The sequence below is a fragment of the Candoia aspera genome, chromosome 7, assembly GCF_035149785.1.
Source record: "Candoia aspera isolate rCanAsp1 chromosome 7, rCanAsp1.hap2, whole genome shotgun sequence".
In the NCBI taxonomy this organism is placed as follows: domain Eukaryota; kingdom Metazoa; phylum Chordata; class Lepidosauria; order Squamata; family Boidae; genus Candoia; species Candoia aspera.
The window spans coordinates 78,536,699-78,562,757 of record NC_086159.1 but is presented as its reverse complement, the minus strand read 5'-3'; the positions used below and the strand labels follow the sequence as shown (position 1 = coordinate 78,562,757).

Sequence of the window (26,059 nt, the reverse complement as noted above, 5' to 3'; positions counted from 1 at the left end):
GTCCCTAGCTTCTCTGCCTTTTCTAAACCCAGCTTGTACACCTGGCAATTCTCGCTCCATGAATTGCTGAAGTCTACCTTGCAGGATCTTGAGCATTACCTTACTGGCATGTGAAATGAGTGCCACTGTTCGATAGTTTGAACATTCTTTAGTGTTTCCCTTTTTTGGTATGGGGATATAAGCTGATTTTTTCCAGTCTGATGGCCATTCCTGTGTTTTCCAAATTTGCTGGCATATAGCATGCATTACCTTGACAGCATCATCTTGCAAGATTTTGAACAGTTCAGCTGGGATGCCGTCGTCTCCTGTTGCCTTGTTATTAGCAATGCTTCTTAAGGCCCATTTAACCTCACTCTTCAGGATGTCTGGCTCTAGCTCACTGACCACACCATCAAAGCTATCCCCGATATTGTTATCCTTCCTATACAGGTCTTCTGTATATTCTTGCCACCTTTTCTTGATCTCTTCTTCTTCTGTTAGGTCCTTGCCATCTTTGTTTTTGATCATACCCATTTTGGCCTGGAATTTACCTCCAATGTTTCTAATTTTCTGGAAGAGGTCTCTTGTCCTTCCTATTCTATTGTCTTCTTCCACTTCCGCGCAGTGCTTGTTTAAAAATAATTCCTTATCTCTTCTGGCTAACCTCTGGAATTTTGCATTTAATTGGGCATATCTCCCCCTATCACTGTTGCCTTTTGCTTTCCTTCTTTCTTGGGCTACTTCTAGTGTCTCAGCAGACAGCCATTTTGCCTTCTTGCTTTTGTCTTTCTTTGAGATGTATTTTGTTGCCGCCTCCTGAACAATGTTGTAAACTTTTGTCCATAGTTCTTCTGGGACCCGATCTACTAAGTCCAGTCCCTTAAATCTGTTCTTCACCTCCACTGCATATTCCTTAGGAATATTAGTGAGCTCATATCTAGCTGATCTGTGGGTCTTCCCTAATCTCTTTAGTCTGATCCTAAATTGTGCAAGAAGTAGTTCGTGATCTGAACTACAGTCAGCTCCAGGTCTTGTTTTTACCGACTGTATAGATGTCCACCACCTTTGGCTGCAAAGGATGTAGTCAATCTGGTTTCGGTGTTGTCCATCTGGTGAAGTCCATGTATAAAGCCGTCTCTTAGGTTGTTGGAAGAGAGTGTTTGTTATGCAGAGTGAGTTGTCTTGGCAAAATTCTATCAGCCTATGTCCTGCTTTGTTTTGTTCTCCCAGGCCATGCTTACCTGTAATTCCAGGTGTCATTTGACTGCTCACCTTAGCATTCCAGTCTCCCGTGATGAAAATAACATCCTTTTTAGGCGTGTTGTCCAGTAGGTGCTGCAGATCCTCATAGAACTGCTCTACTTCAGCTTCTTCAGCATTTGTGGTTGGGGCGTATATTTGGATCACTGTGATGTTAGATGGCTTGCCCTGAATTCGAATTGAGATCATTCTATCATTTTTTGGGTTGTATCCAAGCACTGCTTTAGCCACTTTACTATTAATTATGAAGGCTACTCCATTTCTTCTGTGGTCCTCTTGTCCACAGTAGTAGATCTGGTGGTCATTTGATGTGAAGTGGCCCATTCCAGGCCATTTCAGTTCACTGACGCCCAGAATGTCTGTCTTTAATCTTGACATCTCACCAAGAACCACATCCAATTTGCCCTGGCTCATAGATCTTACATTCCAGGTTCCAATGGTCTGTTGATCCTTAGAACATCGGATTCGCCGTTCACCACCAGCACCGTCGGCCGCTAGCCGTCCTTGCGGCTTTAAGCTAGCTGCGTCATCACGTCTGGGGCTAGTTGAGCTCATCCTCTGTTCCTCCCCAGTAGCATTTTGACCACCTTCCGACCTGGGGGTCTCATCTTCCAATGGTATACCGACATATCTCTGGTGGTACTGATCCATTGAGTTTTCACGGCAAGAATACTGGGGTGGGTTGCCATTACCTTCCCCAGGGATCGCATTTAGTCTGACCTCTCTGTCATGACCTTCCCGTCTTGGGTGGCCCTTCACGGTTTAGCTCATGGCGTCATTGAGGTGCTCAAGCTCCAGCACCACGACAAGGTAACGATCCTTTGCTGAAGAGCCACTGGGCAGGCACAAAAAAATAATCAGAGCACAGTGCTAGAAGAACTAGTGCAAATTTAGCCAATTACCATTTCCTGATCATATGTATGAAATGGAAATTAATTATATTTCAGTACCTACATTTTTGTAACTTTTTGATGCAGCTAGCAATTCAAAATGTGTACATTAGGAATTTTTTTCTATCTGTTCAATTGTGTTCTTTGAGATACTTTTTTTTTAATCCATTCATTGTGTCCAATTCTCAGAGACTGCCTGGACAAGTCCCTGCAGTTTTCTGGGCAAGGTTTTTCAGAAGTGGTTTGCCCTTGCCTCCTTCCTGGTGCTGAGAGAGAGTGGCTGGCCCCAGGTCGCCCAGCTGGCTTTGTGCCTAAGGTGGGACTAGAACTCACAGTCTCCCGGTTACTAGCCTAGTGCCTTAACCACTACACCAAACGTTAAGAATACAACAAAGTAAAAGAATGCATATATTGGAGAAATGTGCATGTAGCTTTTTGAGAAACAAATTCAAAAGTGCCGGGGAAATGGAATTGGGAAAATGAAAATGAAACTAAACAAAACTCACATATCCATTCAGGGGACTGAGTCACACACTAGATTACTTTTGGATGCAAAATATTAAAGTGAATACTTTTTGCTGCCCCAAAGCATCCAGGCTATTTGGAAAGGTAAACTTGGAATTTACCATTGAAAGCTCCTTAGGAATTGAAACCATTTGTCAAACATTCAGTGGCTTTGAATGGGCCATTGAAGTACACCATCAAGAGGCACAGTTCAATCCTCTGCCTATTATTTATTTATTTTGGTCCTTTTATTTCTGAATGCCCTAGATTACAATGCATAAGAGACAGCCGTACAAGAGATACCATCCAGATGACCACTAAATGGTCATAAGAAGATACTTTTAACTCTTTGCTGCCATTTACAGTATGTGGTTGTCCAGATTCTTGCAGCCCTGAAATAGTAGCCCTTCTAAGGGGCTTAGACGTGCTTCAACAGATAGATTTGTGCTGTGGAAGCAGAACTTTTCTTCACTTGAAGTGATATTTTCCTGAAAGAAGTTGTTTGTGCCACCTTGAACCCCTTCAGGCCAATGGCCTCAATGCCTGCAGTGCTTCTCAGCTGCCTAGCCTGGATGTGTGCTGTGGGTTCAGCATGTGCTGAAACCACCCAGCTGGAAAGAGGTTTGGTGTGTCCTGAAGGCCCTCCAGGCTGGGTGGCTTTGATGCATGCTGTGGCATTGCCCAGAACTTCAGCCCCAGAGGTCTTGGCAGGACGATGCTTCTTTCAGTCTTCTTACAGCACAACTCTGGCTAAGCAGGGCTGCCACAGGATGGGAACCCAAAGCAACCTCCTGGACTCATTTGCACTTAGGAACAAGAAAGCTAAGTAACGCTGTTGTCAGTGCAGCAGCCTTGAGGGATCTTTGCTCAAAACTTTTCAAACCCCTTTAAAGCTTTACCCAGACATAATAGTTATTATTCCTCTGTCCAAAATACTGCTTTGTAAGTTATGAACCCAGCAACAGCAGAAAGAGTGGGTTATGTCAATAATCTATTGCATCTCTTTATTTATCATAGTTTATCCTTTATCTATCAAATGCTGGAAGTTTATTTATTTATTTATCAAATTTGTCACTGCCCACCTCCTTCCACCAGAGGGACTTTGGTCAATGAAGTCTCGTTATATCCAGAGATGATTCAGATTTAAAAGATTTTTTGTTGTTGTTGTTCAGCATCATGATATGGTTACATAAATGGAGATTACTTTAATCAATGGAGCTGGACTGTAGAGAGGTCTTGGTGGGAAGTGCGGGAAAGAAGCTTCCACCTGTTGGAATACTTCTTTGTCTAAGAGCAGTGGCAAAATAACCCTCCCTTTTCCTCCCCCACATATGAAAATTAGATTACCTTTGGTGGGACTGGAATGGTGGTGGTGTATCCATCCCAGGCTTCTTTGATCTCTCAGTTGCTTTCAATCCTATTGATCATGATATTCCTTTGGACCAGTTCCAAGGTTTAGGAGAGGGAAGCACTGTGCTGTGGTTGTTCTCCTACCTCTAGACCAGTTTCAGTTGGTGCTGGCAGGGGTAGAGTTCTAGCCCAAGACTCTACCCCTGAAGGCTCTACTCAGTTTCTTTTCCTACTTATCTACATGAAGCCATTGGGTGACATCAACTTTTGGGATGGGATTAAGTATACTTCCCTGCCTTGGGACAACCAATGTCATCAAAATTCTCTTCCAGTGTCTGGACATTGTTGGGATCTGGATAGGGACAAATGGCTTCATCCTGATCCGAGAGAGCCGAGTGGTTCTGGGAACCATCCATCTTTAGATCTGGATAGGGTTGCACTCCCTCAGAGAGAACTAGTGTTTGAGGTTCCTTTTGCTACCTGCTGGAAGAGTGTGTAGCAGCCATGGCCAAGAGAGCCTTTGCACAAATCCACTGTATGTGCCAACAGCATTGTTCCTGAATCAGGAGGCGCTGCTCATGGTTATTGGTCTTAGTCACCTCCCATCTGGACTATAACAAGGGCTGCTCTTGAAGCCGCAACTGGTCCAGAAGTTGCAGTTAGTCCAGAATTCAGCAGCCCAGGTAGTTATAGGTGCACAACCGTACACCCATGTAACACCACTATTTAGCAAGCTACACTGGCTCCCTACAGGCTTCTGCATATGATTCAAGGTGCTGGTCATCACCTCTAAAGCCCTACATGGTACAGGGCTGGGTTATTTGTGGGATATGTTTTCTGATCATGTTTTTCCCAGGCATTGGACCAGAGTGTTGGATGAGCCTGTCCAGAAATGATATAACTAGAATGGGAATGCTGTGGTTAGCCTCAGTAGTTCTGTATTGGGTGTTTGTGTGTTCTGTTTTTGATTTCTTTTTCTGATTTTAACCATGTGTAAACTGTAAACTGGATTATTTTTGTGCTTTTCTAAAATCAGATTGACAAACTGTCTCTTATTTGCTTATTCATTTTATCAGTTAATTCACATTAGGAATGTAGAGCCAGTTGTACATTATTTATGTGTATGCATGGGGTGTGTGTGTGTGTAGAAATTTTAATTACATGCTTCTCGATTGAATAAAACACAGAGACATCTAAAGAGACTCCATGCATCAAATGCTTCAGTATAGGGTCTGACTTCTTCTTGCTACATCTCTGATGAAGCCTCTGCTGGAATGAGTCTTACAAATATACACTGTAAATATGGAAATATGTCTTTTTTGCCACAGTCCCTTGTCACCCATCCTGCAGACAACTTCTTGCAGGCGGACAAGCAGTGGAACAATGTATTTCATAAAGTTTGCCTAAACTTTAAATATATTAAATAATCACAAGTCTTTTATTTCCTAAACAATCTTTACATTTCACTCTTTAATTTAAAGCTATAGTATATATTGGATTGAAGCAAACAAAAACAAACAAAAAGGTGTGGGGAGAAATGAGACATGCAAAAAAATCCCAAGCCACAATGGCATTTTCTTTGATGAGGATCTGTCTAATTTGCATGTTACCTTCCCATGCTGCATCATTTCTTCAACTGGACTGTGGTCCAGCAGTGAGAAATACAGTAATCTTGTAAGCAGCTGGGAATCATTTGATTGTGGCAAGTAAAAAATCCAATTCAGTCCATAAATAAAACAATGATTCTCTTGATTTCTATTCAATGGACTTAGGATTCCACAGACAAAATTTTATTTTGGGCTTCACCCCGAAACAAAGGCCATTCTTTTTGAAGTGATGTGGATGACTGATGTAATTTAAATAATCTGTGTCAATGTCTATCATTTGCATAATCATGTAATCATACAAATTATTTAAATTGACAAGTCTTCCATCCAGATGGTCCATTTAATTGAAGCTTTACACTAACAGGTACTACATTATTAAGTTTTAGCATCTGAACATTTTCATTGTCCTTTGCAGAGGGCAACAGGGAGAAACCTATTATTTAAATATACTGCCAATAGTTATTTTAAAAACCTCATTAATACAAATATCATAAAAGTATAAAATATTCCATTCTGCTATGGACATTTTGGGCTTCATCACAAACAACAAAGATTTAAAATATTGCAATCTGTAGAATCTCCTGCATCAACCAACTTGTTGACCTCAAAGTACCCTGGACTACCACTGTCAGCATTCCTAGCTACCCTGTTTTACTACTTTTTGGCACATACAGAGATTCCCCAAATGTTTGAGCCACTGAAGGAGTTTTCCCCATTTACAGTAATGATGAAAACTCCTTGAGTTTTCCTGTTCTTCTCTTTTGTGTCATATTTGGTGGTTAACATCAGAGAAGCAGGAAATAACAGACATACTCCATTGGTGTGATTGGTATATTTCTCTTTAAAGGGCTAGAACATTCAACTTCACAGGGTCATTGAGTTAAGACATCAGTATGGGAGCCTGAATGTGTATTAAAAGGAAAGCATGAAATGTTACGGTGATTTATTGACAGGATCTGTGGTTTTTCAGGCGTATAAACATCATGCTCAAGTCAGAGTTCAAGTGATAAACTCTTGTTCAATAAAGCTTCCACAGAGTATATTTAACATCATCACTGCAGATAAGGTGAAATGTGGTAACAGTCCTAGAAGAATGATATACAACTGAGTTCAAGTAGGTGTTTGTATGTAATCTTAAGTTAAATACCACAAAGCTTTTAAAGCAGCATGGTTTCATAAACATGTCATCTTAATACTTCTCAGTTATATCTTTTTAATTGAAGATCTGGATGATGATGATGATGATGATCCAAAACACTAATTAAACATTTCACAATTGATGAATGAAATCAAATGTTGATGACAACACTGTGATCTGAAGCATTTCTGATCTGTAAGCATAGAGACATGCAATGGTTCTAATATAGTTCAAGTCAAACACATGAATAGATTAACTATGGGCATGGACCCATATTTCATCTACATTCTATACAACTCTTTAAGTACATTTAAGAACATTTCAGTGTGGAAACTAAAACACTTTTTCCCTAGCTAAAGCTGATCTGGCCACAATTGTACATGTCAAAATATCTTCAGGGCTGGACTGTTATAGTCCTGCCCCAAATTATACTACAGTGTGGAAATGTGGTTGAAGGAAATCCAGTCATATTACATCAGTCCTGAACCCAACACTTTGACTTTTGATACGTTTCTAGGGTCAATTGAAAATGCTAGTTTTAACTTACAAATGTATATTGGAACTTCTCAGATAATGAAGAATTTTATTCAGACAGAAAGTCAGAAAAAAACAATTTAAATGTGCTTCTTCTATATTTTCCATGCTGCTTTAGTTGTAGTTGCCTTTTTAAATGTAATTTTAATGAAAAACATTTATGTTAACCAGTGATTGGCTTCTCTTACAATTTTCTAATTTTTTTTGTACTTATTTATTTAGAAAATTTATATGGCTTCCCATCTTACATATGAACTAATAACAGAAAACTATTTGATGATTCTTGAAATCAAATAAATCATTACCAACCAACCAAAATTTACATCCATAAAGGACACCAATCTGTATTAGTCAATCTGCATTATATATGCTCATCTAAGCTTTCTTCTGTACTCATATCTTAGCCAAAAGGCCAAGCTTTCTTCTGTATGCAATTCTCCTCTGTTGAATTGGACAACAGTATTTTGAATAAGGATAAATCCAACTGAATAAAAGCAAATGCTCAGCAATAGCCTGATATTCCATATAACAGTTGTTTCCAACTCACAAGGGATACTATTCAGGTCACCTCAATGAAAATTATTGTCAAATAATAATGCTAATCCTGCTCAGAGAAGCTCTGGAAGAACATATATTTTCCTACTCTCAATGTCTGTCTCCAATACCATCACATTCTTTCACTGTGTAAAGGTAAAATTTGTCTCCTCTGAGTCTAGTGCAACACCGAGTTAATGGGAACAATCAAGTCCTTCCATTTGGGAACAGTATGGATTAGTCATTGCATTTTTCCAGGATGTTTGTAAGCCTTGGGATTTTCTAGGTTCTGCTATTGAAATATAAACCAGGTCCATCAGGTCTGGCAGGAGAGGCAAGTTATGGGTCCTGTCTACTAAGGTGTTCCATCTGATGGGACCCAGGAGACGAGCCTTGCGTGCCATGGCACCCGCCCTTCAGAATACCATCCCCCCTGAGGTGAGATTAGCTCCAACCTATTGACCTTCTGGAAATCACTTAAAACATGTTTCTTTTTCCCAGCAGGCCTGGGGATTCCTTGGTTACAGGGACTCCGTGAGCTGGTTGTACTATGTGTTAGATTCTGACACGTTCTCCTGCAATCTTATTTATATTTATGTTTAATTGTTTTTAATGGTTATTTAAGACTGTTTTAATTGTTGGTTTAATTGTATGCTGCTCAGAGTAACATTCATGAGATGGGAGGATATATAAATTTGATAAACAAGTAAATAAACTATAGGTAGTCCTCGGTTAACGACCACTCGTTCAACCTGAGAACTACCTGTAAAAACAAGATTAAAAGACAATACAGAGGTGGGATCTGGCCACGCAACATACAAACATATACAAAACACATCCAGCAAGGGGCTTCATCCACTTAACTCAAGGCCTGGGAGAAAAATCAGGTCTTCAAGGCCTTCTAGAATGCCCTCAGGGTTGGAGCCATACAGATCTCAGGAGGGTTCTCATTCCAGAAAGCAGGTGCCTACAACTTTCTGAGCAGTATTCCAGCTGAGGAAAATGCAGAAGTGCTGGGAGTGACCACATTATGATGTCTGATTGTCAAATGAAATCCAATCCTAAAATGCTATGATTTTATGATTGTCCACCAGGAATTTCTCAGATTCTATATACTCTAATATAGTGCCCCAATGGCTGTTTTTCTCCTTTTGCTCTGCTCTATGCTTCAAATTTATTTCCTCATCTGTTTAAACATTTGACTAGAAACAGGTACAAAAGTGTTTCGGGGTTCTAGAAAGCAACACAGATGTTGATGCCCTGTTGAAGGAGATTGTTACACAACTAAGGGACTATGTTCCCTCCACAGACCCAAAGGTGTCATCCTTCACTTCTGTGCAGGATTGCATTTTGAGAAAAGCACTATAGATGATTTTAAGGACCCAGGATGATTCTTGTGGGAAAAGGAGCTCCTTGTACTACTTAGATATGTGTAATGGGAAAGAGAACTTTGCAAACCCATCAGGTTATTGAGTAAGAATACTACAAGATTATGAAAATGATAATCTAAATAAATAGCAAATTTTATGTTTGTTACATATAAAAGAGAATGAAATTGTAACAGAAAATCATGCTAAACATTTGGAATCTAGTCAAATCTCTAATTTACGGAACTGTAAGTCTAAGTAAGTTTGTGCTTTTTGTATCTGACATGACCTAAAATCATGTAATGCTCTTTTGATTTAATAACTTACCATGTTTTAAACTTCTGAGGAACCATGGTAAACCTCTTCAAAGATGTTTGCCTTTGTGGACACTTACTTTTTTCAAAGAAAGTTAGCTTTCCCCAATTTTTCACTTAGATATATTGCTGGTGGACAAAGGGAGACATAATTCTTATCAAATCCAACATCGCCTTCAGGCCTTTCTTTTCAATTACAATATACAGATAAGCAGAGTGAACAGCGAAACAATATGCATCTAGTTTTTAGTAGGCACTTCAGAGAACTGAGATAGATTTTGATTTGTATTTTCTAAGGTCTGGAAACATTCGTTGATTTATTATATTTAACTATTGCAGTTTGTAAAACATTGATTCCAGGATGGCTTGTTTGTCAGTAGAACTTGTTCAGAAAGACAACTCATCAGTCATTTTGATGTTGCATCAGCCAGTCATGCACCGAGAAAGGGAACAGTAGAGGAGGCTGTATTTGCATATTACCCAGAACTCCGGTGCAGGCAGCTGATGACAAACTGTTAATGGGCAATTTAGGCACAAAAGACATATTGCAAACTCTGGCAGAAGCCCTGGAGGCATCAACCTGGCTGAAGGTGAAACAATCTGGGTAGATCCCCTGTGGCATATTGTGGCAAAAGCCCTGAAGATGTTTTCTCACAATTATCTCTGCATGCAGGTATAGTGGGGAGTGCTCTTGCAGTAAACTCCCATAAGCACATATATGCCATGGGTTCACACATGCAAAACGCCAACTGAAAGCAGGACAAGGGACCACAGAGTGTCACCTTCTTTAACCTCTTCCCCAGCCCCCACCACACCCCCAGATGCACTCCAAAGTGGGTAAGACTATGCATATGTTGATGTGGGATTATACTGTAACTTAAGGTTTAGAATTTACTCATTCATTCATTCATTCATTCATTCATTCATTCATTCATAATTTATTATGGTCTTAGACCAGTATTAAGGGCTTAGAATTTATAAATTGCTATGTGGTATCGTGGCTTGCTTGTTGCTATATTGTGCATTTCTTCCTTATTTTACTTTTTTGGACTACTTATGGTTTTTTTTTTTTGTGAAGTTCTCACCCCCCCACAAAAAGTAAAATTCTTCCTGCTGCCTAATGAGGTTTGTCTGATGACTTTAAGCCCATCAGGTCTCACAGGAAACTTCTACCCCAAAGCCTCTTGTCTGCTGTGTGACTTGTCCATGGAATACCTGATCCTCAGTAATCACTCCGAAGTGGGAACTGAGAAGAGGTGTATTGTTAGACATTAATCTGACATGTTCTTATGCTTATGAAAATATAACAGAGGAGAGCTGACAAATACATCTTATTTAAAATGCCTAGATTTTTTTAAAAAAAAAAAACTCTTTTGGGATCCTCCCTGGGGAAGAAACCGCATAAGTCTTTTCTTATGTACGGTATTAGAGTGTCATGTGAGATGCTACATCTTAATTGACATCCATCTCATCTCTGAAGGATGACACATTTGTAGAGGAGCATCAAGAAAATAAATGCACATGGAGGTTGATGCATATTAACTCTTGTGAAAAGAGAAGTATATGACACTTGGGACTTTGATTAGGACACTAGATTGGTTCGGGAAACAAAAATATATGGTGTAATACTTCTAAACTGGTACACAAAATTTCTGGCAACTGCATTCTGAAACAAACAAGCAAACTTGCAGAATTACTCCTGGATTCCAGTCCTTCCAGTCCCAGTTCCCTCCACTTATCTTTACTCTCCTCATATGGGATTGTGGTAATGTGAGCTAGACTTACACTGAAAGAATGGTCTACATAGTACATAGTACATTTGCTTAGATTGCTACATTGTTACAGAAATTTACAATTGAATCATCTGGGTTAATGTATAATGGGATATCATCTACTCAGAGATAAGTGATGGTAATTATACCATCAAAACAATGACTGATCTGACCACAAGATACAGCTCATTGAAAAGATGATTAAATATGCCATAAGCCGTTCTTACTTTCTGCTGATTTGCTTGAATATCTTAGGGTTCCCCATGTCACATTCTATTATGTTTCATAAGCCATCATTGTTTTAAACTCATACAGCCTAGATGAGCCATTTATATCAAATGGAATCAAATGGAAGCATGCAGACTGGCACAGGCATTAAGGTAAGGCTGCTCACAGGACACCTCTAATCCACTAAAAAGAGGAATTCACCAAATAACTAGTTTTCTAGGCTGAAAACCTTATTATCAATGTTGGTTTTTGCTCACAAAGGTCCATCTGGTTCAGCAGTTCATATCTTCCAGATGTTATCCTAGGCTTTGCAAATTCACTCCTGATAAAACGTTCTTGATATATTGTGCCAGAATCTCTCTCTAATTCGCATGGCTCATCTGAAGCTTTTTGAGTTCAAAAGAAAAAAGCCAAAAAGGAAAACAAGATTTTGTGACTGGGATCAGTACTACGTTGTGAATGTAGATTAAACTATGCATATTATGGTACGATATAGCAACAATATACATGGGAATTCATGCTAATTATGATAGTACTCTATGGGCAGGAATGGTATAGAGGAATGAGTGAAAAATCTGGAACTGGCTGACGCAAGGCCTGAGTGAGGCTGCGGGAAGGCTGAACGCACACAAAGACAACGGAAGGAGCCAAGAAAGGTGAAGAAAAGAAGAGGGCTATGCAGTGCTGCTGATTTGGAGGCCAAAGGGTGCTTTGGAAGCTAGCTACTGTATGATACCAGGAAAAGAGGCAAAAAGGGCTAATTTTTTTTTTCTCAGCATGGAAAGACATAAAAAGGATAGATGAGCAAACATGTTGGAGCTGATGGACAAAAGGAGAACATAATCTCAAGGCAACAAATAATGGCAGTGCTCCTGCTTCCTTTCTTTCCCCAAAGGATGCAAACGTGTCAGTATGAAAAGCAAATATCAGCAATGTCTGGAGCATCATATCTGTTTTGCAACAATAAGAATTGACAGGGAAAAATCAATACTGCGTTTAAATGAAGTATAACATCCTAACTAATCCTGAGAATATAATAGCACTGTTACATGTGGTATCAATTTGGTTTCTCCCTTTCCCCCAAATCCTCTCTGAATGATCTTGCAGGGCAAATATGACCATCTTACCCTCTTGCTGTTCCCCCGCCCGCCCCAGTGGTGATGGGGAATAAGCTAGAATGTACTTGTGTGCTTTTTCTCTGGGTCCATAACAACTACAATTCATGAACCGAGAAAGAAAAGCAAGGTGATATAATTTTCAAAGTCTATGAATATTTAAACTGGAGTTAGCATACCACATGAACGATTAAATGAAAAGAACAAAACAATGATATACTTATACTTTGACCTTTTTGAGTATGGAAGGAAAAGGGTGAAGAGCTTCTTGATAGAAAAAGGTAATTTGGGATACTTATATTTCATCTTCAAATACAAATTTTTTTTTCTATTTATTCCAGTTGCCTAGTACTCTACAGCACAACTAGATCATGAAGCTCAGCAGGAGTCAAGTCAGCCAAAGTCTAAAGAGTTATTTGTCAAGCAGATCTAAGATAATTTAACCTGAAGTAGACACAGAATTAAGACATCTCCCACATTAACATCAATTTATTAATCACTGAAAGAACATGAAGGACACTTGAAGATGTAAAGTTACTTTTGGATTTTTTTTCAAAATGGAGACATCATAATTAACAGTAATTGCAAGTTGCATGTTCATATAGCAAAAATATATATTGAATTTCAGTGGTAAACATCAACTGTCAAATTATTAGTGAAAAAACATAAAAAGACAAGGGGGAATTGCTCCTTGTCTGTAAAAAGAATAGAGAATTACAGAATTTAAAGAAATAATTAGCCAGTGGCCTACGGGGAAACATAATTATGCACAGTGGAACTGATAAGTCTTAGATCTGTTGGAATCTGTTGGACATCCACCACTGGGAAGAAAGGCCACTACAGAGGTGTCCAGAGACAGTTGTGTAGGCTTTAGATAGATATATGGCTGCAGTGATTTTTGCCAGAGGCAAACTGAAATGTTCTGGGGATATGCCACCATGGGATCAGTATAAAACACATGGCTTTAGGATTTTAAAAAACCTGTAAAGAACTATGAATGAAATCATTGAAAGAAAATGACCTCTCATCTGTTGCTCCAGTCTAGTTAGTATGAATTAACAGGACTCTGAAGCCATCCTATTTTGTTCACCATGCATGTGTGTGTGCGCGCGGGCATGTTTCCTTGTGTTGGTATGTGGAAATATGTATGCATTTATTTATGGGGTTTATATCCCACCATTCTGCTGATGGATGATGCTCAATTTTATCCTTTCATGTGAGAGACAGAGCTTGAGGGCTTGAGAGAAACCAAAATGGACAGAAATTATCTTGGCTGACCTTCAAAAAGCTAGGCAGGGTAGGAAGTGTGGAATACTTGAATGAAAAGTCACCAGGAACTCCCATAAGTTACACTGCAGAATTGATAAGACATTGCAGAAACAGTCCATGGCAAATCATTTCACCCTTGCCAAGAAAACTTCACAGACGTGGCCACCCCATCTCACTAGGAATCAAGCTTGGCTGGAGGGCAGATTTGCCTATTCTGCTTATTTCACAGTTGGTGGCAGATCCTAGGTGACCTTGCCTGATCTTAAAAAAATTAAACAAGGTTACTTAACCTGGCTAACACTTAGATGGAAAGTTTAGGGTTATAGGCTAGAGTGGGAAGTTGATTAAAGACAGTGGCAAGCTTTAATCAGTGGAGTCTTTATTTTAGATGATCAGGTTCTCATTTTTTGAAAAATATTCCCAACTAATGTCTTGTCCACTGAAAGTATTCTGCATGCCTGGATTTAAAAATACAGTGTTTCATCCCATCTTACCTGTAATATCTTCAAGGAAATAACTTTTTCAAATGAATGGGAAAAGTGGAAGGCACAATGAAGAAAACAGTATGCATTGTGCTCTAAGGCTAATACCTTGTAATGGGCAGTATTGAAATGCATCCTATTGATCCAGTGACACCTTTTTTCCAAGTGAATATATTTGGGATTAAACTATTATAATACTGATGAATAACTAGCAGATGCAGTGCAAACATTTTAAAGCATTTTTTGTCAATAGAATGAAAACAAGACCATTTTGTGTAGCCATTCAGAAGGGTTTTTGAGTAAACTGTCAGGTTGCAATTAAAGTGAGCAAACTTACTAAAAGAAGCAAGTTCTGTGAAGCCCAGTGAGATGTCTGGATATGCACAACCACCTACACAGGCAGCCTTAGTTTAAATACTGCAATTTAGAAGAAATGGAAAGTTAATTATGGTGTTTTTCACATTCTTTCTCAATGGGCTATGCTTGCTTTCCTAGTGACTTCTCGGCAACATGACCCATCCAAATCAATATTCAACTGAAAGCAGTGATTGTACAAATATTTTTGTTATTTGAAACTATCTTTTTTGATGTATCCTTTTGCAGTCCAAACAAATGCATCCCTGTGTAATTATTTCTCCTGGATTCATTTCCCAATGACCTCATCCCTGCAATCCAAGGAAAGGGAACATCTGGTTTTGTTGATCAAACAGGAGTCAGTCATCTCTCCCTCTCCCTCGATATAAAGTGTGACCAATTCATCCCCTGGAAGTATTTGCCCAAAGTCAATGTGTATGCATGCTTAAGTATGTCACTGTCTGGTCCAGAAGACAACCAGCCAGAAAACTACCAATTAGGACTTTTGAGTTATTTGGTAAACAATTCCAGTTTTATAATCAAATGTGCATAGCTAGTTCCTATTTTAATTCCTCTCAGTTCAGAATTTATGTACATAATAGTTGTTGTAATACCAGATGGGCGGGGAAGAAATATGATAGATAGATAGATAGATAAATAAGTGTTGTAAATTATCACACCAATTTACAGGACAACAGATCTCAAACTTTCTGTCACTGCTAGAGACTTCAGCGGCATCCCTTAGACCATCCCCAAATATTTTTATAATACCCTTCCTGCTCCTCAAGGAAGGGCATTTGCTTGGCATGATGTGATGCCCTACTCTTGAAGGTCTTGGAGGGGAAATCCAGTAACTTCCCTCATCAGGAATGGCTATGCATTTGCGCAGAGACAATTGCATAAGATTGCCTTTTATATCTTATCTAGCATGGAGTTAATTTTTCCCTTTATTAGCAGTTGCATGGGCTGACCCCACTCACATATTTTACATTTTTTAATTAAAGGACCAGCATAGGAGATTCTCTGGAAAATTTTGAAAAATTTTGTGCTGTGAAAATAGCTATTAGGAGGCACTGGGTCAGATCTCTATGTAGTTAAGAATAGATTTGGATAAACATTTATTTATTTATTTATCAGATTTTTATCACCGCCCATCTCCCCCACATGGGGAGATGATAGTTGATGAAGTTTTGATAAACATGCTGCTTTATTTTTAAAGTGATTTTTATGCCCATTAATTTGCCTTGAAGCACCTTGTTCTGATTTTTATCTTAATTTCTGATCTATGACTGTACAGAGAATAATAGTAATGAAAACCATCACAATCCTGTGAAATTTTGGCATTAGCTATGTACTTATAATGGTGCTTGGTGCAGGGGAGCAACAATTCCTGACCTTCACTAATACGCTGAGAGAGAATTGTTCATTTGCAATGGAAAAGAAATAAAGAAGAAAATAGGAAGTAAATAAATTAGTAACTAAAACCAGTATCTTACAAGCCAAAACTGTCTCTTGTTGATTCATTACTCTGGTCTGGCATGTTTTCAGTGAAAATAATAGAATTATAAAGTTGGAAAGGGATGTTTAGACTATTAATCCAACCTGCATCTACAACATTCCTAGGTCATTGGTTCCACTTGTTGAGCTATTCCTCTTGTTGGGAAATATTTTTAACATTCAACTGGAATTAGCCTTCCTGTAATTTAAGACTTTACTCCATGTCCTGCACCCTGGGGCAGAGGGAATTGGTTTCAGTTTTCTTCTGTGTGGCATCCCATCAAGTAATTAAGAACGCTATCATATGTTCTCTTTCTCAACTTTTTTCCAAATTAAACATATCTATATCCCTCACTTTCTCCTTATATTGTTCAGTTTCCAGTATGTTGATGAGCCTCATTGCCCTTCTCTGCACCTGTTCCAGTTTCTCTGAATTTTTCTTAAAGTAAAGGGCCCCAAACATTTGAGGTGGGGTCTTGGAATTTAGGAATTAAATGCATTTGATTTATTGTCCAGTTGGTTATATTAAATTTCCTCAGCCCACTCCTTTAACCTTTCAGAATCATTTTGAATTTTATTGTTGTCTCTTTAACATTAGCTATTTGTATGATGATATGATTTGTATCGTATTATCATACAAATACAGTGAATTTTTTTCATTGAGTTGTTGAAAAGTTGCAAAGAAGAAGAAAAAACACAAGGATGGAGGTGGTGTAAGTGGTAGGGGAGAAAAAGGAAATAGGAGGACAAAAAAGGCAAGAGATGAGACAAAGGGAAAATGGTACCAGGGTGGGGAAATGAAGGAAAGGGGAAAAAAAAGCCCACTCAGGTATTGCAAAGAGGTACAGACATGTGGCAAGCAGCCATTCCAAGCAACAGTCATCTTCAGTCTATTTTCCAAGGCTTTGAGTAGTGAAGTCTGCAGCCATTTGTATCTATTGCTCATTCTTTCTTCTATTCTTATCTGCAAATGTTAAGAGGACTCCCCCAATCCAAAGGCAATTGGAGCGGGGGTGGGTGGTGGGTGGGAGAGAACCCTTGCTTTATCAAGTAAATGTGATTGTACATCTCACCCTAAGTTCTCATTTACATTAAGAGAAAAAGCACAGCTGATTATAAACCTAGGAGTTTCCAGGAATTTTCAAATTCCACATCTTATACAAAGTTTCACCTTTTAAAAGAATGGGATCTGATTTTTTTAAGATACTATACTTAGGAAGAATTAGAGTCTTCCTCAGAAAGATCAGGTCTTCCATTCCTACAAAAAGTTACATTAACATTCCTGTTTTCTCTATGTAATCTAACAATTTTTCTTTTTCAAATTTATAATCCCAAAAGAGATTACTAGAGATGTTTTAAAGCAGAAAGTGAATTAAAAGTGTTCCCTGCAGTGCATGCTGCAAAAACCAAGTGCATAAGGTAAAGCAGCTTCTCTGCATCAATATCATAATATGTATTTTAATTTTTTGAAAGCAAACAATTTTGAAAGTGAACAATTACTTGCACAAATACAAGGAGAATATAAATAAACTTCAGGATTAATTTGATCGTTCCATTTGTCTGATATGCACTCATGTATTTGAAGTGAAAACATGGCTTTTCACAAATGCACACGTTTAAGTATTTTAAAAAGAAAGGAAATAATTTTAAATGTAGTAATTTAAATAAAGGCAGGAACTGAGTAAATATGAACACATTTATAATCAGAGGACTTACCTTGTATTAAACTTTAAGATAGTTTAGTAAAATAAATTTTACTTCATTAAATAAAAATTATGAACACCAGCAAATGAAGGCAAAAGGTGACTGCATTTCTAGACAAAACCACTATATTATAAAACCTACTATATTTGTGGGAGCAAACATTCATATGGAAAAATGGGTTTATGCTGTTAATGAAGCAATTCTGTTCTCACTTAGGTAGGTGCAAATCCCAGTAGTGAGAGAGAGCAATGAAGAGGGCTGCAGTTCCCCAAGCATTCAGCAGCCTATCTTGAAAAGAATCTAGGGGGAAAAGCATCTAGGTGCTTTCAGTGGGAAGGTATAGAGCTGGAATTCATTAGAAATGAGACATTACAGACTTGACATGAATCAAATTAAACAGCTTTTTTAAAAAAAATGAAAAGAAGCATTGGCATAGAAGAGTGTAATTGTCCCTTTTTAGAAGTGTCTTCTAAATTGCAGATCTTGTCATGCCCTTCCCCATAAGCAGCTTCTTGTTCCTAGCAGGCAACTCACAATGTGATCTTAATCTGATATTCATTTACCTGGATGCTGTATTCTGTGACCTTTTTGCTTCATTTTATAAAAAGAAAGAAAGCAAAATATTTTTTCTTCTTCTCTCATTATTCAGAAAACATATATCTTACTCCTAAGGTGATGACTTCATACAGCACCTAAGTGGGCTCTCTGACCTACAGAAGTGTTGGCTCCAGACCATTTGTTAGTTGTTAAGGTGTCACATGACTGGTTCTATTATTTATTTCAATGCCTTCCTTTTCTTTCAGCTGATGGATTTATGCAGTCGCTTTACAACCTACCATGAGGGGAAAACCCATTTTTCAATTCCTCTGCTGACTAATACAACTCACCCAGCCTAACAGATGTCTTATTAATACAACAATATTCATCTATCTACATTTCCTTTCTTTGTCAGATGTATAGAGTGAGGAACAACACAGCGTAATTCTGCTTAGGGGGACAATTAATACAGAGCTTTTCACCTTGTCAGTTTTATTTCTCTTTATATATACACACATACGCATATGTATGCGGACATCCCATAATACACATATGGGTCCTCTAACAGCTGTTATCAGTTTATTTCACAGTTCCCCTGTGAAAGCTGGGGAAATCTGCCTGTGCACACATCACACGGAAATGATTGAGAGAGCCCCTCTGAGGCTGCTTGAAAAGATGCCCAATCTGTAACAGCCCTTCAGTTCCAGTAACGTGTGAGGGTTTAACAATGTGGTCCCCACCCAGACATAGGCCCCTTGGAGATGTGCATTATCTGTTCCTCGCCTTGGGAAGATTTATTCACTGATGCACTGATGTTTATGCCTTAGGAGGAGAGTTAAAGCAGACAAGGAGCATCTCATAGTGCTTGAATGTGTCTCGCTGCCTGAAGATGCTACAGCAATCAAAGATCAGCTAGAAAGGTCTGCCCGGGCCTGCTCTCCGGCCCATGAGACCCCAGGCAGCGGGTTGGGATCCTGTCGAAGAGAGCCACGTGCTAGTTATTCACGTTCACCTAGGGGGAAAGGTACTGGTCGAGCTCTGGGTCTCACCCACCCAAATGATTTGACCGGCTTTGGTCCAGTCTGCACTTTGCACAGGGGGCAGGAGAGCAGAGTAAAAATGCTGCTGGAGGTGAACCCCTGCTTTTGCACCAAAATCCAACGACCCCACTCTGGGGAAAACAAGCAAACCCTCAGGCTCTGTATCAGCTGATACCGCTGGAATGTAAGTGCGGTAAGTTGTGAGCATGTTTTGTATCAGCTTCTCTCTAAGGAACCTCACCTGAGCCTACAGCCTAAACATAACAAGGGAACATCCGAATAAATATCCAGCCAAAATGATGTACATACCTGGCACTCCGTGTGCATCACCTCACACAGATACACATGCATACAGTACAGTACATGTATTATGAAATGTCTGACCTCCAGGATCTTTTAATATTGAAGTAGATAATTCATATAAATTATATTGGAGAATGAGCCCAGGAGATGGGAGGATTCTCCTGGGACAACAAACTAGGCCACTTCACTTTAGAAATTACAGAATGAAGAAGCTGCACATAGATGAACCTAGTTTGCTTGTGGGGATGTGTAAGCAAACTAGGAAGGGCAAAGATTCACATGACAACTGAACCCAGCAGTATATTTAAGTGAGCCCAAACCATTAAGAGTTTGTTCAGTGACCAAAAACCAAGTTTAAAGCTGACCTGGAATTCTGACTTGTTAGGCACATTTAACCATAATCTCAGATCTGGATGCTGTAGAAAGCTCTCCCCTGTATGGCAGGAAGGAAAGAGCGACATGCAACAACAGATCAAGATTTTGTTTTAATAAACTACAGACATTTAGCAGCATACTGGCTGCATATTAATAACCAAAGACTGCTCTTTTATCATTACCTAATAATAAGGCCAACTGGTGGACTTGCAGCAGAACTGAACTTTGAAATTACTCATCCTTAATAACCAGATTCTTTAAAAGGGAACACCAAGACCCCACGTGGGTCATAAAGATATGATGCTGGAATGGAGCCGGGTGCATGGGAGCGGGGGAGGATAAGAAAGTCACAATGGCTGTGTAATTGAAGCTCTGCCACAGAAAAGGGGCACAGTTGCAGCCATCTTTGGGTTTTTTTGTTTTTTGTTTATGTTGCTCCTGCAGATGTCTCTGGTACACATCAGGGAGCTGTCTTGGCCTCATGCTGTCCTCTCTTTTTCTGGCCGACTGGCGTTCTTCAGGACCGTAGGTGGGGAAGAAACGGAATAATGTTGTGTCAGGGTTGGTGTGGGGATGAGGGAAGGCCAGTGTTGGGGGACGGGGAATCATTGTTCTAAGCCGCCCAGAGTCGCTTTCAGTGAGATGGGCAGCTATATAAATTTGAGTAATAAATAAATATTAAATAAATAAATAAAATTGTGTTTGCCAGGATATTCTCATGATGCCTTAAATAACTAATAAAGAAAGACTCTATAATTTCCCAAATAATAAGTTGTAGTGGACTCATTTCATCTGTGTGCATTGAAAGCAGAGGTGAAACATCAAAAGCCAATCCACCAATTTGGCTGCCATTTCAGTTCTTCCCACTCCAACTTGTTCCTGCAGTAACCATTCCACATGGTCATTATGTAATTTGATTATATAACAAGAGTTATCACCTGGATTTCCTAATGCTTTTCTTTGCCTACAAAATAAGAGTCTTTGAGCGCTCACCCCTATTCTCCCCCAGTCCAGAATTCCTTTGAATCAGAGGCAACTGTACAGCTTGGCCACAACATCTGAGTGATATGGTATAACATTAAAAAGAGAAATGTTAGCATCTAATTCTATTAAGCATGTGTGCCTCATTGCCAGTGAGTTTTATTCCAATGAAAATTGCAGTGGGTTAATTTGTAATTTCCAGATGTTGGCAATAAGGAATTTTATAGAAGCAAAACTCCTGCTGAAGAACAGTAAAATATATCTGGAAATGAGATGATTGTATTATACTTCTCTACAGGCCCGCAACTAGGGTCTGTGTCACCTGGGGCAAACATGGATTCCATTCCCATTTTGGTGCCCGCCCAGCACTCATGCCCCACTTGCCCGCCCCTAGTTGCGGCCCTGCTTCTCTACTTTGTCATATTAATTTGATCTGACAGCCACATGGCAGCACTTGGCAGACTTTCTGTGTACACTGAAGATACGTCAGGTCAGGCCTGGTCAAAGCTTTGATGGGACAGGAAAGGTCAATGAAACGGGCTAGACTGGGAAGCTGAAGAAAGATGGTGGATAGTTTCTGTATTACTACTAAGAAAACTGCATAGATGTCAAAACGAGTTGAGCTTGACTCAAAGAAGGCTTTACCTTACCTTTTAATACACAAAGACACACACTTTTGACCTCAAAACCCCAAAGATTTGGATCTGTAACGTTTGTCTTGGATTGCCTAATTGAGGAATTACTACTGTAATGCCGACATATGGAACAGTTTGTTTAATTTTGTCCTGCATGAGCGAACCTGCTTGCTGTGTTTTATCTACCCAATTCTTAATCAATGGTGACAACCTACAAGGAACAGCAAAGCCTGAAGGCCTTGGGGTGGCAAGGTAAGGAACACACACAAATTTACACAGAGTACAGAATCCAGGAAGAAAATGTATTCAGACTAACTGAGCATGCATAACATGGATGGCATTCTTACAATAATGTCTCCAACTCAAAACATGCTTTCAAACCAAGGGTAACTTTTAACAAAAATATGTTATCGGTATAAAGCATTTCTACATCAATTTGAGTATCACTCATAAATTGTGCTCCAAGCAATTAGGAGATTTTCAATATCCTAAGAAATAGAAGATCCTGTTCAACCAGGCAGAATACTTCTCTTTTGGGGCTGGTAATTGTGGCTAAGGTTTATACATATGCTCACACTGTCTGATCATTTATTTAACAAGTAGAAACATTTTAGTACGTTTGGTCAGCATTTCTAAATGGAAAGGACTGTCTTTGCAGCTGTGCATTTTTTTAAAGCTCTCTTCCTATGACAGGAGGAAAATTAGTTGCTGTTTATTCCTATGTCACAGAACTCTCTTTCCTACAACTTAATATAGGTGCTCAACTAATTCTGTTTATGCTTTCCCCAAATCTATTTCTTCTAGCTTATTATCAGGAAAAGTGAGAATTATATAACACAATTAATCAAATCATGTAAAATTCATTGTGGTTTGTGCCTGTTAGAAGGACAGTTTGGAAAGCAAAGGGATGGGCAGCGTTCACATTGGGTTAATTTAATGTTATGGACATAGTGACCTAGATAGCGACTGACAGCAGACGCCGGCCGCTGCTCTAGGGGGAGATGCTTATTTTTTCTGTGTTTCTGACCCCCCCCCACCCACCTTCCAACCCCACCGGTTAATCCTGGGGTTTTGGAGAGGATTTGAGGGGGCCCATCCTGGTACCTCATGGGCCAGGGGTTGCATGGAGCCCCCAGAATGGAGCGGAATGGAGTGGCGGAGTGTGATGAGCTTGGTTGGGCCCTTGTGGGGCGGCAAGCCACAGGGGACAGATGCCGGACCAGCAGTGTGGTAGCAGTGGTGGCAGCGGACAGGACTGGCAGCAGACCAGACCGGCAGTGCGGCAGCAGACCCAGGCCGGCAGTGCAGCAGCAGACCAGGCCAGAAGCGCGGCAGCAGACTGGGCCACCAGCCCGGCAATCAACACCCAGATATGCAAAAATCAACACTAGGATCAACACCAGATGAACAATCAAACAGCAGAATACACCTCAATCAAGGAACTATTAACTCAGTAAATCAACCAAGCAGCAAACAACAGCCCAATCAAAGAACTCCCAAGGAGAGAACAACACCCCTACCAACACAAGCAGGGCAAGCCACAGTATATAAACTGAGAGCAAGGCCCACTCCCTCTTTGCACTGAAGATGTTGCCTAGTCTGGCAATGAAACATCTGCAAGAAAACAACAAGGCTCAGAGAGCACCAAGGACTCCAGAAGGGGTGTTCCTGGCTGCCTTTAAAGAGGCATTGGTGCACCCCCTCCTCAAGAAGCCATTGCTGGACGCTACTGTTCTGAACAATTTTTGTCCAGTCTCCCACCTCCCCTTTTTGGGGAAAGTGGTTGAGAAAGTGGTCGCTTTGCAGCTCCAGTAGACCCCTTTCAGTCAGGTTTCAGGCCTGGTTATGGGACAGAAACGGCATTTGTCGCACTTATGGATGATCTATGGCGGGAGTGGGATGGGGGCAGCGCATACATCCTTGCTCTTCTTGATCTCTCAGTGGCTTTCAATACCATCGACCATGGTATCCTTTTGGGGCAGCTCAGGGAGTTGGGGGTGGACAGCGTGGTTTTATGCTGGTTCACCTCCTTCCTCCAGGGCCAGTCCCAATTGGTGGTGATTGGGAGCGAGAGATCCAACCCTTGACCCCTCCTTTGTGGGGTGCAACAGGGTTTGGTTCTCTCTCTGCTCCTTTTTAACCTCTACATGAAACCGCTGGGTGACATCATCTGTCACCACGGGGTGAGGTATCATCAATATGCTGATGATACTCAATTGTACATCTCCATCCTGGGTGAGGTAAGTGATGCTGTGACTGCCCTCTTGAGGTGTCTGGGAGCTGTAGGAATCTGGATGGGGAACAACAGACTTCAACTGAACCCTGGTAAGACGGAGTGGCTGTGGGTTAATGGCTCTTCTATCTGGGACATTGTTATCTTTGGTTCTGGATGGGGTTTCACTGCCCCAGACAGATCTGGTGAGTAATCTGGGGGTCCTCTGGAATCACGGCTCCTACTCAAAGAGCAGGTGGCAGCCATGGCCAGGAGATCCTTTGGGAAGCCACGTGTGGTGCACCAGTATGCCCCTTCCTGGATCAGGAGGCCCTCCGAATAGTCACTCATGCCCTTGTTATCTCTCATATAGACTATTGCAATGCTATAGGGGCTACCCTTGAAAATATCCGGAAGCTTCAGCTGGTCCAGAATGCAGCTGCATGGGCTGTTTTTGGTGCCCCTAGAAGTGCACATGGAACACCACTCCTGCACAAGCTGCATTGGGTACCAGTTTGCTTCTGGGTCCAATTCGAGGTGTTGGTTATCACCTTTAAAGCCCTACATGGCATGGGGCCAGGTTACCTGAGGGACTGCCTCTTCCCCATTACATCAGCCTTTCCCACCCGATCATGCTGAGAGGGCATGCTGCGGACCCCGTCAGTAAGAGAATTCCTTTTGGCTGGGTCCAGGAAGCGGACCTTCTCTGCAGTAGCTCCCGCCCTGTGGAACATGCTGCCCCCAGAGATGAGTCTGGCCCCATCACTCCTGGCCTTCTGGAGGAGTCTGAAGACCTGGCTCTGCCGCCTTGTTTGGGGCAGAGAAGGGAATAGATCTACGTGGGGATGGCTGCTATCTTAGACCACTCCTCCCACATATGGACTGTATCAGATTCTCCTGCCATTTGGACTTTTTTACTTTTTTACCCTTATTTATATTTATTTATTAGAGTAATTTTATATTTGTATATTCTATATATGTTGTATGGTTGTTGTTTTAATCGATTATTGTAAACTGCCCAGAGTCCCCCAATCAGAGGAGATGGGCAGGGACAAATTAAATACATAAATAAATAAATAGCAAGCATTTTAACTCAGTTTGCTTCAAGGCATTGTAAACTTTTTTTGGGGGGGAGACCTACATGGAAGAAAAATGTGGAAACTGAAGAGTAATTGCATTCCAATTTATGTATCAGTTTGTAGATATGAATTACAGCAGGCTGCATTAAAATGAGAACCAAATCAATATCTCTCTGACTCACACATCATATTTGCTGTTGTGGTAAATAGATATTTATACATTTATTGCACAGGTTAATTTTGTAAATGCACCAGATGTATACAGTATGTTAACAGTAAGTTAAACTGGATCGACATTAATTTTTTTTCTTAATTAAGAATTAAGACATTTTAAAATAATGCATCTGGTTCGTTATTACTGTTCCTCTTTGCAAGAAAAAAAAAATGCAACCATACCTAAGATTTTTCTACCATTCTACCAAATGGATGGCAAAACACGTGAAGTGAGATGGCAAAAAAGGTGAAACCAATGAAAACTGGCTTGGAATAACAATCATCGCATTCAACAATACTATAGTTGCATGAAATGGCCTTTTCAAATTTATAGCATGCTAAGATGAATCTAATATACATAGATTGAAGTAGATTATATTTTTCCTGTGGGTTTCCTTTAACTTTCTCTTAAAATAATGAACTAAAAGTTATGTATTACTGTAAGAAAAAGATAAGAAACACAATGGAAAACATTGTATTGAGAACAATGATATAATACTGAGAAATGTTCTAAAATTGCTTAGGAGCCTGACACACCAATTTTGCATAATTATGACAATTTTATAGACAATCTTCCAAAATCTGTTTTCATTTATTACTGACATAATTACATTAATGGTTTGAAAAAACAGACAGACACACAATGTTGAGGAAAAAGGGAGACATATGACTATATTACCATTTATAGATAAATGTTATATCTAAATTAATCATGTCATAAAATCATAGAATGTAAGGGCTGGAAAGGAATCTGGAGATCATCTAGTTCAGCCCACTGCCAATTTA

At 39.9% G+C, this 26,059-nt stretch overlaps 1 protein-coding gene across 1 annotated transcript in view; it reads right to left on the bottom strand.

Annotated features, from left to right (window-relative positions):
* Positions 1 to 26,059, bottom strand: part of SEMA3E (semaphorin 3E) — a 222,878-nt gene that overhangs the window by 59,591 nt on the left and 137,228 nt on the right. The gene's annotated exons all lie outside the window — the stretch shown is intronic.